Source organism: Panthera tigris, chromosome A1, assembly GCF_018350195.1.
Source record: "Panthera tigris isolate Pti1 chromosome A1, P.tigris_Pti1_mat1.1, whole genome shotgun sequence".
In the NCBI taxonomy this organism is placed as follows: domain Eukaryota; kingdom Metazoa; phylum Chordata; class Mammalia; order Carnivora; family Felidae; genus Panthera; species Panthera tigris.
The window spans coordinates 8,864,866-8,878,284 of record NC_056660.1 but is presented as its reverse complement, the minus strand read 5'-3'; the positions used below and the strand labels follow the sequence as shown (position 1 = coordinate 8,878,284).

The window sequence follows — 13,419 nt, the reverse complement described above, 5'->3', positions numbered from 1 at the left end:
GATCACCTTTGTCATTTACACAATGCCTATATATACATAGGGCTGTTTCTGGACTCCCATTTTCTGAGCTCTGTATTTAAGGGATCTATTATTCCCTTTATGTCATATTCTAAGAGTGACTAGAACTATAACGTACTTTGATGCCCTCATTAGTCTCCTTTTGCTGGTCTGGTGCATACTCTGCTCCTAATGAATTTTTGAAAACATTTGACATGGGTTGGAAGATTTGGGCTGTGGAAGCAGGGGCTTTGGCTCGTATTGCAATGAATGTACAGATTACTTTGGGGACAAGTGACATTTAAAATATATTGAGTCATGCAAACTAGGAACCTGATGCTCTTCTTTGTTCTTTAACACGTTTTATTTTCTGTTCTCACAAGTGTTACATTTTGCTTGTTGGGTTTATTCCTAGGAATTGTAGAGGCTTTGTTGCTGTCGTGAATGGAATTGTTTTTTGGGTTTTTTTTCAATTACATTTTCTAATTGCTTTGCACTAGCATACAGGGAAGCTATTACTTTTGATATGTCAATTTTACACCCGGCCACACTGATACACTTCTATTGGTCAAATAGGTTTCAGGGTAATCGCTTGGATTTTATGGGTGGATAATCATGTCATCCTATGTCAAAGACATTTTTTGTCTTTCCTGCCCAATATTACATCTTATTTCGTTTTCTTATCACACTGGCTGAAGATTTCTAGCACAATGAATGCCATAGCAGCCTTTCCTTGTTCTTTTAATAGGAATACTTCTAATTTTTCATCATTTGATGTGGCATTTGCAGGAGATCTCTGGCATATACGTCTATAAAATCAGACTTCCAGTAAGAAACCCATGGCATTTTGAAATATCATGATCTGAGAAGGATTTGTGTATAAAGGGACTAGAGTCAATCCTCATTGTTCATGAGTCATATTTGCAAATCCGCCTGCTTGTTAAAATGTATTTGTAACCCGTGCTTTAGCACGTCTACACATGTGTAGAGTGGCAAAAAATGTGTAACTGACATGCACCCTTCCAGCGGAAGCTGGTAAGGCCACACTGCATTTTTGTTTCAGCTCTCATACTGCAAACAAATGACATCTTTTCTTAAAAAAAATATAATTTATTGTCACATTGGCTAACGTACAGTGTGTGAAGTGTGCTCTTGGTTTTGGGGGTAGATTCCTGTGATTCATCGCTTACATGCAACACCCAGTGCTCATCCCGACAAGTGCCCATTGCCCATTTCCCCCCTCTCTCCCACCTCTCATCAACCCTCAGTTTGTTCTCTGTATTTAAGAGTCTCTTATGGTTCACCTCCCTCTCTGTAAATAATTTTTTCCCTTCCCTTCCCCCATGGTCTTCTGTTAAGTTTCTCAAGATCCACATATGAGTGAAAACTCGTATGATATGATATCTGTCCTTCTCTGACTGACTTATTTCACCTAGCATAATACTCTCCAGTTCCATCCACGTCGCTGCAAATGGCAGGATTTCATTCTTTCTCCAGGCAGTATTCCATTGTATATATAAACCACATCTTCTTTATCCATTCATCGGTTGACGGACATTTTGGCTCTTTCCGTAATTTGGCTATTGTTGAAAGTGCTGCTATAAATATTGGGGTACACGTGCCCCTCTGCATCAGCACTCTTGGGTATCCCTTGGGTAAATGCCTAGCAGTGCTATTGCTGGGTCGTAGGGTAGATTTATTTTTAATTTTTGGAGGAACCTCCACGTTGTTTTCCAGAGCGGCTGCACCAGTTTGCATTCCCACTAACAGTGCAACAGGGTTCCCGTTCCTCCACATCCTCGCCAACATCTGTTGTTTCCTGAGTTGTTCATTTTAGCCACTCTGACCAGTGTGAGGTGGCATCTCAGTGTGGTTTTGATATGTATTTCCCTGATGATGAGTGACGGCGACACCTTTTTTGTATTTTTGTACTTTTGTCGACAACTTTGCTGTTTAAAATGGCCCCCAAGCATAGTGCTGAAGTGCTGTCTGGTGTTCTGAAACCCACAATAGCTGCAACGTGCCTTATAGAGAAAATCTGTGCGTGAGATAAGCTTCATTCAGGCACACGTTATAGTGCTGCTGGCCCTGAGTTCAACGTTCGCGCATCAATGGCATATATTCAATAAGGTGCCTTTAAACAGAAAACACAGGTAAAACACGGTTCTGTGTTGACCAGCTGACAAAAATGTTGTGAGCAAAGTCTTCCTGGAAACTAACCCTGTCCTTCCCCTAGGACCAACGGGTCAGTATTCCCTAATTCAGTGTTCTTGGTGACTTTATAGAACCGCGAATAAAGAGAATCTGTATTTACAAAGATTTGGGTGCCAGAGTACCGCAAAGAGAAATGTACCTACCCAGGGCTTAGGAGAGAGGCACGTTCAGCAACTCAAAGTCAGTCAAAAAACAGTGGAGGGAGCAATTATGGGAACCCAAAGAGTCCTGGGGAGTCCACTGCCCTGAGAGGCACAGTGACAGTTCCAATGACCTGGGGGGGATGGAGACTGAGGAACAGATACCTTGAACTCACTCCTCTCCTCCCCTCAGTCTTCTTGCTGAGGTTCCTGCTAGTCAGTCTCAGCATGGAAGCAGAGGATGCAGCCGAGGAGAGGAAGTGCTTGTCCTGTCTACACAGATGAGTGAAGACTGGACTTCAGGGCACAAGCAATAGAGCAGCACGATGGGATCAACTGCTGGCAAGATCCTTACATTCCTAATTTACTAACAAGCTTTTTTTTTTTTTTTTCTAATAGGTATTACTGCCACATTTTATCTAATTATTTTTCAGTACCTATAGTTTCTTCCGTTCATCTGTTAAAGTTGTGAATTACATTAACAGATTTTCTCCTGTTAAGCTACCTTCTGTTACCAGTATAATTCAACTCGATCACCTTGCCTTATCTTTCCAATATACCGATTCAATTTGCAAATGTTTCAGATTTTTGCATGAATAATCAGTCTAATTTTCTTTTTCAGTTTTGTTATCTTGGTAAATCTAGCGTCCAAAAATTAAATCGGAAGGTTTCCATTTTTCCTATGCTCTATCGCTTTTATAACATGGGAATTATCTCTTCCTGGAAGATTTTTTAGAACCCATAACGTTTTCTGGGTGCCTTCTTCTTATAGTTTGTGCTTCATATTTCAGTTCTCTTCCTCTAATTTTTCTTTATGACATCACTCTTTAATGGCCAGATTATATATGCTTGCATAATATGCAAAACAATTTAACATATTTTCAAAATGATGACGCTCCCCCCTTCTTGCTGTCATTATCACCCACTAAGGTGGCCATTCTTAATACTTTATTTGCCCTTCTCCACCCTCCTCTACACTCACACAGACATATACAAATGACTAGTGTTTCTTCAAAAACGAAACACACTATATACATCACTCTGAAACCTCCTTTATTCCCCACAAATAATAGAGAATATATATCCCTTCAGATAACTGAGAGAGTATAACTCATTATTTTTAATGGATATATAGTATTCCATCAAACAAACATATTGTGATTTTTTTTTTCAGACGGGGGGGAGAGAGGGAGGGAGATAGAGAGAGAGGGAGAGAGAGAGAGAGGGAGAATGTGCACGCACACTTGAGTGGGAGAGGGGCAGAGAGAGAGGGAGAGAGAGAATCTTAAGCAGGCTCCACATGGGGCTCAATCGCACGACCATGAGATCATGACCTGAGCCAAAATCAAGAGTTGGATGCTTAACTGACTGAGCCACGCAAGTGCCCTAAACATACTGGGTTCAATCAAGCATTTCCCCATTCCTTTACAGACGGAGGTTAAGTTTTCTTTCCTTTTCCTCCCTCCCTCCCTCTTTCTCTTTTTTCCACTATAAACGCTGCCCTTGTAAATATCTTTGTACATCAGTACTTCTATTTCTATAGACTAGATTCCCTAAAAGGGCTAAGGCAAAGGGGATGTAAATTGACAAGAGGTAAAACAGGACTCGATTTTAACCAGAGGCCCCAAGAGTCTGAGAAAAAGAGATGGTGGGCCTTTTCATATTTCACAGAGGTCCTACCAATGTATGTACAGGAATTGCAAAGGTGGTGGTCAAATTCGTTTGGCCAACACTCACTTAAGAGTCAAGAGTGATGGGGCACCTGGGTGGCTCAGCTGGCTAAGCATCCAACTCTTGGTGTCAGCTCAGGTCATGATCTCGCAGTTTTGTGAGTTCGAGCCCAGCATCGGGCTCCGTGCTGGGAGTGTGGAGCCAGCTTGGGATTCTCTGTCTCCTTCTCATTCTGCCCCTTCCCCATTCGTGCTATCTCTGAGAAAAAAAAAAAAGAGTCAGGAGTGGGGATAGAAGAAGCCGGGCTGAGAGACACTTTCTGTGCAGAGAGTTCTTGGACAGCTGTGGCACTGTCCTTCTTGTCACCCCAAGGGGAACACTGCAGGATGTGTCTCCCCCACCTCAAGCTAGTGACGGGTTTCAGGGGACCACCATGAGAACTCCGTATGTGTCCCTTGGAATATGAGGTCATGATGAGCTGGTTTCGGACTCTGCAGTCAAGAGGCTGACGGCAGTCGCCTGAGACAGCAAAGTAGTAAGTTGCCTCTGCCCTGCGCCTCCCTTCCACCGTCAGCGGAGACAAAAGAGTGTGGGTGTTTCCCGTGGACTAGATGCGGCACGTGCAGGACAGGGGGAGCCTCGAGGAAGTTTGAATCCTGCTCAGAGAGGTGCCTGGGGGAGCGATGGGCATCTACGAACACGGAGTAAATGTGGAAGACAGTGCCCAGGCAGAAGAGGGCACTTAAAGTGGCCCATGCAGGTGGCACTCTGCACATCGCAGAAGTAGCAGTTGGGGGTTCCTAGTGGCCAAACCTCGAGGAAAGTGCTCCATGGGAAGAGAAACATCACCTCTAAGGGTCTACCAAGCCCAAAGAGCATCCCCCTCACCCCCCCCCCCCACAAGGCTAGCAGACAAGCAACGCCTTGCCTGGCCTCCTCATCCTTACCTCCCCTTCCCTACCTCCAGCCTGGGCCAGGGGTGGAGGCGGGCAGGAAGAAGACCAGCGGCCCGCCCGCCCCTCCCCTCCCTCTGCCGCACCTGCCTGGCGCAGGGAGAAGCTGCACGCAAAATCCAGAATTTTGACTTTTACACAGGACTGAACGTTTTAAACATTGTGAATAAAAGCGACCAGAGACTTTTTTTTACAAGGGACGGAAAAAGGTATGCCTGCAAATTTAGCCAGGGAGGAGGAAAAAGAATCACGCCAGAGGCTTGAAGGGCCATTGAGGAGAGAGAAACGAGTTGCTTTCTGCTTGCTTCCGTCGGTGCCCTGCTTCTTCAAGATTAGGGACGTGTGAGTTATCCAGTGTACCAGATATTGTCTCACTGCTGTGCAAAACAAATTGTAGCAATGCATGCACCTAGTGACAATACATGAGAATGCTTCTTCCTCTGAACCTTTGCCAGGGCTACGTATTCTCATAATTGCAGCCCTGCTGAATAATATTCTGTTGTGTTCATTTGCTGCCCTGGGCTCAGAGACAAGGTCAGGTCTATCACAGAAGGACAGCATTTGGAAGCTGGATTGGACATTGGAAATGACTGAAACTTAAGAGGCGGGGGCAGAGGGGCTGTCAAAACCTCAAAGTGAATCATTACTACCACTTGGTAGAAGAGTTCTCAGGTCCATGCCATTGACTAGACTCAAAATTCTTCCTGAAAATTCACCTTTTAAAAGGAAAGACTGTCTGAGGTGCCTGGGGGGCTCAGTCGGTTAAGCGTCCGACTTTGGCTCAGGTCATGATCTCGCGCTTTGTGAGTTCGAGCCCCACGTCGGGCTCTGTGCCGAACCCTCAGAGCCTGGAGCCTCCTTCGGATTCTGTGTCTCCCGCTCTCTCTGCCCCTCCCCCACTCACACTCTGTCTCTCTCTGTCTCTCAGAAATAAATAAACATTAAAAAATTTAAATGAATAAATAAATAAGTAAGTAAGTAAATAAATAAATAAATAAAAGGAAAGACCGTCTGGGGCACCTGGGTGGCTCAGCCAGTTAAGTGTCTGCCTTAGGCTCAGGACATGATCTCACGGCTCGTGGGTTCGAGCCCCCTGTCGGGCTCTGTGCCTACAGCTCAGAGCCTGGAGCCTGCTTCGGATTCTGTGCCTCCCTCTCTCTCTGACCCTTCCCCCCCCCCGTTTGTGTACTCTCTCTGTCTCAAATATAAATAAACATTAAAAAAATTAGAAAAAAAAGAAAGATCATCTGCCATGACCCCAAAATTTCTGGCAATATGATCGCATCATATGAAGATCATTGGTTATATTTACCGGTTCTTACAGGAGGCATCTCAAATATTTGGTGCTTTGATGTGAACTAACATCCAGATATATTTAATGAAATCTCACTGACTTCTTCTCATGTTGGTTTTTTTAGCTTTCCCTATTATATTTTTTAGATGTTTATTTATTATTGATTTTGAGACAGAGTGACAGAGAGGGAGGGGCAGACAGACAGGGAGAGAGAGAGTCCCGAGAGTCCCAAGCAGGCTCCACAGCAGAGCCCCACACAGGGCTCGAGCTCACAAACCGTGAGATCATGACCTGAGCTGAAATCAAGAGCCGACCGCTTAAGCAACTGAGCCGCCAACCGAGCCACCCAATTTATTTTATTTAAAAAAAAAATTTTTTTTTAACGTTTATTTATTTTTGAGACAGAGAGAGACAGAGCATGAATGGGGGAGGGTCACAGAGAGAGGGAGACACAGGATCTGAAGCAGGCTCCAGGCTCTGAACTGTCAGCACACAGCCCGACGCGGGGCTCGAACCCACGGACCGTGAGATCATGACCTGAGCCGAAGTCAGACGCTTAACCGACCGAGCCACCCAGGCGCCCCTCGAGCCACCCAATTTAAAACCGCAAATTGTTCACTTTGAGAAGCAAGGTAGGACTGTTTATGGTTGGACAGGATGACAGGTGCGAGAGCAAAATGGTCCCCAAACCGCACAGCTGTGTGTAAAAGCCAGCCACCTAAGAAGCTGCCATAACATACGTCTCTTCCGAGAAATATGTCTAGCTTAGTGAGCTTTATGACCTCGTGGCCCGGAACTTCAAAGCCACTCACCTGTGCGGAGAAGGCAGTGGGAAAGGAAGACGTGGCCCCCAGTATCGCTTTCTGTGGATCAGAATATGCTGGCCAGCTGCCCCAGAAAAAAAGAACAACCAGAGAGGAATTTTGAAGAGCAGAGAATGTAATTATTTAATCTTACTCAAGGGGAATAAGAAGCGACACAGCACAATAGATACCACATGTGTCTCCTTCGGCAAGAGCCTGGCTGTTCTCAAGTCCAAGGTATATGACGTCTCTCTCCCCCCAAACACAAATTCCTTCCAGTTTACTTGGTTTTAACTCAGCACGCATCCTTGCGATTTTTTTCTGTGTCACGTCCAGAGAGACTGTACAGATTTTGTATGGGGTTTTAAGGGTATTTTACACAAATAGCATGTTGACCAGGCGATTTTCTCAGGTCAGTCTCCTTCAAAGTAATATCACGTTAATATCACAGTTGAATTTATCAGATACACATTTCTCTTCTCTCACACCGTCCGCTCTGTCCTCTGGCAAACGTTAGATCCCCAGCCCTGCGGCAGAACTATAAACTACCAGAGATAAAGAGATCCAGCGGCCTCCAAGGGTCATTCATTAGGAATCACACAGGAGCCGAGGCATAGGTGGCAGGCCTAGGGGTAGGGTGTAAAGAACGTTTCTTTTCTTTTTTAAAAAATTTATTTTTGAGAAGTGAGCAACGAGAGCACGAGCTGGGGAGGGGCAGACAGAGGCGGAGACACAGACTCTGAAGCAGGCTCCAGGCTCTGAGCCATCAGCACAGAGCCCAAGGCAGGGCTCGAACTCACACACCGTGAGATCACGACCTAAGCCCAAGTCGGACACTTAACCCACTGAGCCACCCAGGCGCCCCTAAAGAATGTTTCCAACTGAAGAACGCTGTTCTGTTTTTCACAGAAGTAGAATCACCCACATAGTTTAGGGGTACACGCCTAAAAATGGGAACACCTTCACCCCCCGGTGGTATTTATTCAGTACCTGCTCCGCGTTCTTCCAGCGGGAAGCCAACTTTTGTCTCCCGTCTCCCGGACACACCATGTCACGCTCTGCCTCGTCGATCACGTCTCTTCCTCGACGTCTGCCCCCCACCCCGGGACCTTGAGCGCATGCCCTGCCCGCGCTCGCAGACGGAGCTCCGCGCCCCCTGCGTCACCACGTCATCACGTCACCATGCTCTCTGCGGCCTTTGCGGTCACGCCTGCCTGCTCACGCTTCCCGGGTCTTGAAAGACCTCCTGGCCTTCCTTCTGAGCTTGGGGGCGACCGCCGTTCCCTTTGTGGCCGTGTGTTTGTTATTTTATTCGTTTTCCTTTTTTTTTTTTTTAATTTCAGCAGTGAAACACACCTCGTGGAAACGTCCGCCGGAAGTGCAGCCCATGTGCGCAAAGCCCTCTGCTCTGTCGCCCGCCACCTCCCCACCCTCCCAGGAGGCAGCCACCGGTAACGCTTGTGTGTTTTTCTCAGACAGGTGTAGGCGAACAAATGTGTATCTGTTTCCGCGGAGTTCTTTTTACCCCATTGGGAACCTATACGCAGCTCTGTAGCTTGCTATTTTGTTGTTTTCAAATCACTTGAAAAATGTAAATCACATAGAAGTATATTCGATGCAAGATAGAAGTCTCTCTCGTGGTATAGTTGCCCATGATGCCAAGTCGTTATGTCATCATTCTGGGTCACCAAAAAAAAAAAAAAGTAATAGAGAAAAAAAGTTCATTGCCCCAAAACACGGTAAAGCCATTTGAATCTTTATTGAAGTCTCTTTTTTGTTTTCTTTCTGTAACTCCTTCCCTCTCTCCCGCTCTACACACAGTACTGATGGACATTCAAGTTCCCTGCTGGTGACTGTCACAAGCAGTACTGAATAAACAGCTTCATGCATATCCACCTTTGTGCACATGTGAATATTCTGCAGCACAGAATATTCGGTGCAAATGTGGGTTAGCATTCAAGTGACACGCATTTAAGATTATATTAGATCGTGCAAATTGCCCCCCCCCCCAACAATCTGCACTCTCGCTAGCAGTGAAAGAGACGGATTGTCTTCACGTCCACATTAACACGGCACTACCAATCTCTGAAATTTTTTCTTTTGCCGATCTAACGTGTTCAAAGTAGGATCCAATTATTTCATTTGAATTTCTGTTGCATATTTTACAAGAATTGCCACTCAGCCTGTTGTCTTTAATGTCATTTGTGATGCCCTTTGGTATAAAAAAAGTGCTTAACTTTTATATAGTCAACTTGTCAAGATTTGTCTTTATGTTTTCTTGTTTTCCTTTTGTCCTCAAAAAATTCCTTCCCCAGGCTAAGCTTATTAAATACCTTTATAGTTTTACATAAATACGATTTAAAATATACAAAATGTGTGCGTGTGTGTGTGTGTGTGTGTGTGTATTTCTGGGCTTTTTTTCCCCATTATGCTACGTATGTCAGCAATAATGGCACCCTATTATAGTTACTGTAGTTTTAAAGTCTTTTGATGTCTGACATAGAAAATCCATTTTGTTGTTCTTTTTGGCCAATTTCAGGAAACAACTCATCAGAGTCCATTTTTAAAGTCATAGAAATTTTTAGTGAAATCTCCTTGCATAAAGATTATTTAAAATAAAGTCCGTGGGCGGCGGGGGTGGGGAGCGGCATTGACAAGCTCCTACGTGTTCACCTTGAGAATCAAGGCTAAAAGGCTACATGCACGTGTACATGGCTGTGTACAGGCCTAGGGTTGTGTACATTCTTAGGAGCACCTGAGAAGGCCATATATTCTCACCTCTCGCTGACCTTTAAGCTCTGCACAAGCAAGAAGCAAGAACTAAGGTAGAGTTATCAACTGCTTGCAGGAGCTTTGAAGATACGTGTCCACACACACCAGAGCCAAAGGACGAGAAACATATTGGTTGGAGGCATATTTGCTTTAAAGGCATAAAGGTTAAGATAGCTTTCCCAGAAATCCAACCCAGTGACTTCCACTTGAATCCCAATGATCTGATCTAGGTCATATGCCCACATTTAACCATAAAGACACCTGGGAGAGTGAGGGCCTTAGCTCCACACGTTGCTACTATCCAGGAAATCAGTGTTCCGTGCCTACGAATGGCAGGCTGACCATTGATAAGGCAACTAGCAGCACCTTCCTCAACGTGTTCAATTTCTACTTCTTGAAATTATCTTGGAAACTAATGGATTTTTTTTTAAGTCTCTGTGGTAGGAGTTCGGTGGGTACAAAGTTTTGCAATGAATCAATTAAAACAAGATTGTCGATAGTATTTTTATATTCTTGATTATTGCTGTCAGTAGAGGTGTGTTAGTCTCTCATCATGATTGTGCTTTTTTACCTGGCAATACGAGGACCTTAGAATGCTTTATTGAGAATCATGGCCAATATACTTGCTCTATATCAAGCATTGTCCTAAGTGGTTTACATGTATTAACTAATTTAAGCATCACAATAACCTGATGAGCTCAATACTGATACTACCTTCATATTAAGAGAAGTATAGAGACATACAGAGATGTGGGTTAATTGTCCAAAGCAAATTAGTAAGTACTAGATAATAAGTACCAGAGTCAAGATTCCAACTGAGGCAGTCTGGCCCTAATATCTGTTCTCTAACTCAAGCACCACTCAAACCTGACCACCCATCCAGTTGTTCAGTATTTTAGTTCTAGTCTGTTACACTCATCCCCAAATTGGGTATTACTTTTTTTTTTTTTTTATTGTATGCCATCTATATTTATGTATATTTAGCAGTATCTGTTCTCACAATTTCTTCTGGTCCTAGACATTACAATTCCATCTGGGGCATGTTTTCCATATTTCCTTAAAAGTTGCCTCTGTGGATGCTTCTTTATTGTCTCTTAATACAATGAAAATAATTCACTATGTTACTGTCACTGAAAAATAAGCTTTTACTCTCATTGACATTTCTTTGTAGGTAATCTGGCTTTTTTCCTGGTTGTTTTCCAGAGCTGCTTTTGATCTTTTATGACCTACAGTGCCTCTATGTTTTATCTAGTTGTAGACCTTTTTTGCTACAATGAGTTGGATAGAGGCAGAGAGAGAGGGGAGACAGAGAATCCCAAGCAGGCTCTGTGCTCTCAGCACAGAGCCCAATGCTGGGCTCAAACTCACAAACTGTGAGATCATGACCTGAGCCGAAACCAAGAGCCAGAGGCTTAACCGACTGAGCCACTCAGATGTCCCAGAAGTCTTTTGTTTAATAGTATTCATCGATCAGGAGACAATAGCTTTGCAGAGATAATGCTCTCTCTTATTATGAATGCAGCTTCCAGAACAGGGAATTAAGGACCTCTGAACCTTTACTCCTCCAGAAAAACAAAGAACAGTGGCAAAAACTGTCAAAATCAACTTTTCCCCAGAACTCGGGAAATTAAAATCTTCAGCAATCTTATGAGTGCTTCTTCAAGAAAAACAGCTGAATCTCAGTAAATGGAGTGACCTTGTGACATTTCAACTTGACCTAATCCCATTTGCATCTCCCTAGCCGTTCAGTGGCCTTGAAAACTAAATAAAATAGCTCTGAAAAGCAGCAGCCTAGCAGCTACTAGAGGGGACAAAATGAGCCCCCCAAAGGACCATCCCCTAAGAACTGCCACTATTTGATGTATTTCTCAGCTTGCTGAAAAGTTCTGCCCTTAAGGCTTCTTTTTCCTTGTCTTGTTCCTGATTTTAGAGGAAAAGCTTTTAGCTTTTCACCATTAAATATGATATTAGCTGTGGGTTTGTCATTTATGGTCTTTATTATATTGAAGTGTGTTCCCTCTAAAAATCCACTTTATTGAGAGTTTTTATCATAAATAGATGTTGAATTTTGTCAAATGCTTTTTTTGCATCTATTGAGATCTTACGAATTTTTATCTTTCATTTTGTTAACATGTTGTACCACATTGATTGATTTGCAGATATTGAACCATCCTTGCATATCTGGAATAATCCCATTTAATTATGGAGTATGGTCCTTTTAATGTATTTTTGAATTTGGTTTGCTAATATTTTGTTGCAGACTTTTGCATCTATGCTCATCAGGGATATTGACCTGTAATATTTTTTTGTGGTATCTGTTTAGTTTTAGTATCAGGGTAATTCTGGCCTTGTAGAATGAGTTTAGAAACATTCCTTCTATTTATTTGGAATAGTTTGAGAAGGATAGGCATTAAGTATTTAAATTTTTGGTAGGATTCACTTGTGAAAAGTCCTGGACTTTTGTTTGTTGAGAGTTTTTTTAAATTACTGATTCAATTTCATTGCTAATAATCAGTCTGTTCAAATTTTCTCTTTCTTCCTGATTCAGTCTTGGAAGACTATGTTTCTAAGAATTTATCTATTTCTTGTAGGTTTTCCAATTCGTTGGCATATAATCATTCATAGTCATCTCTTATCCTTTGTATTTCTGGGGTATCAATTGTAACTTCTCTTTCATTTCTGATTTTATTTACTTTGGCCCTCTCTCTTTCTTGATGAGTCTGGCTAAAGGTTTATCAAATTTTTGTCTTTTCAAAGAACCATCTTTTAGTTTCATAGATTTTTTTCTACTTTTTTAGTCTCTGTTTCATTTATTCCTATTTTAATCTTTATTATTTCCTTCCTTCTACTAATTTTGGGCTTTGTTTTTCTTTTTTAGTTCCTTTAGGTATAAGGTTAGATCATTTGAGATTTTTCTTGTGGTGGGTATGTATTGCTATAAACTTCCCTCTTAGAACTGCTCTTGCTGGGTCCCATAGGTTTTGAACTGTTGTATTTTCATTTTAATTTGTCTTGCGGTGTTTTTCTTTATTTCTTCATTGACTTATTAGTTGTTTAGTGCCAGACTTTCCTTCCTTTTTATGGCTGATGAATATTCTATTATATGTACGTACTGCATTTTATTTATCTTGTTGGATATTGGATACTTGGCTTGTTATTGGATACTTGGCTTATTTCTACCTTTTGGCTACTGAAAATAATGCTGCTATGAACATTTGTGTACAAATATCTGCTTGAGTCCCTAGTTATCATTTTTGCGGGTTATATACCCGGAAATTGAATTGCTGGATCATATGGTAATTATTTTTTTTGATTTTTTTTAAAGTTTATTTGTTATTTATTTTTGAGAGAGAAAGTGTGCACAAGTGAGGCAGGGGGAGAGAGAGAAAAGGAGAGAAGGAATTCCAAGCAGGTCCCGCACTGTCAGCACAGAGCCCGATGTGGGACTTGAACTCATAAACCATAAGATCATGACCTGGGCCAAAATCAGGAATTCAATGCTTAACTGACTGAGCCACCCAGGCGCCCCTCGTATGGTAAGTCTATGTCTCATATTTTGAGGAACTATCAGTCTG

The 13,419-nt window shown here is 42.8% G+C and overlaps 1 long non-coding RNA gene across 3 annotated transcripts in view; it reads right to left on the bottom strand.

The window, feature by feature from the left end:
- LOC122240297 overlaps positions 1-8,170 on the bottom strand; it is a 47,270-nt gene extending 39,100 nt beyond the window's left edge. For 2 of the 3 annotated variants that reach the window (XR_006219800.1, XR_006219806.1), the window contains exons 1-2: positions 8,063-8,170; positions 7,082-7,157 (exon numbers count right to left, since the gene is read on the bottom strand). This is a non-coding gene — a long non-coding RNA (uncharacterized LOC122240297). The remainder of the gene's footprint in view (positions 1-7,081; positions 7,158-8,062) is intronic. The other variant, XR_006219807.1, reaches the window with a different exon arrangement.
- Positions 8,171-13,419: the final 5,249 nt, after the last annotated feature.